The sequence below is a fragment of the Arachis duranensis genome, chromosome 7 (genome assembly GCF_000817695.3).
Source record: "Arachis duranensis cultivar V14167 chromosome 7, aradu.V14167.gnm2.J7QH, whole genome shotgun sequence".
NCBI lineage: Eukaryota > Viridiplantae > Streptophyta > Magnoliopsida > Fabales > Fabaceae > Arachis > Arachis duranensis.
Genome location: NC_029778.3, coordinates 28725770 through 28726417, shown reverse-complemented (window position 1 = coordinate 28726417; position 648 = coordinate 28725770).

The following is a 648-nucleotide window of genomic DNA, read 5'->3' as shown; positions in this document are numbered from 1 at the left end:
GAAATGGATTTTCTGGAGCTACAGAACTCCAAATGGCGCGCTCTCAACGGCGTTGGAAAGTAGACATTCAGAGCTTTCCAGCAATATATAATAGTCCATACTTTATTCGGAAATTGACGACGTAACTTGGCGTTGAACGCCGAGTACATGCTGTTGTCTGGAGTTAAACGCCTGAAAAACGTCATGATCCGGAGTTGAATGCCCAAAACACGTCATAACTTGGAGTTCAACTCCAAGAAAAGCCTTAGCTCGTGGATAGATCAAGCTCAGCCCAAGCATACACCAAGTGGGCCCCGGAAGTGGATTTATGCATCAATTACTTACTCATGTAAACCCTAGTACCTAGTCTAGTATAAATAGGATAAGTTACTATTGTATTAGATATCTTTTGACAGTTTAATCTTTGACTGTTTAGTCTTTGATAATTCGGTGTCTTGATCACTCAGGGGCTGCCCATTCGGCCATGCCTGAACCTTTTACTTATGTATTTTCAACAGTGGAGTTTCTACACACCATAGATTAAGGGTGTGGAGCTCTGCTGTACCTCAAGTTTCAATACAATCACTATTACTTTTTATTCAATTCTCTTTTATTCTTATTCCAAGATATACGTTATACTCAACTTTGATGAATGTGATGATCCGTGAC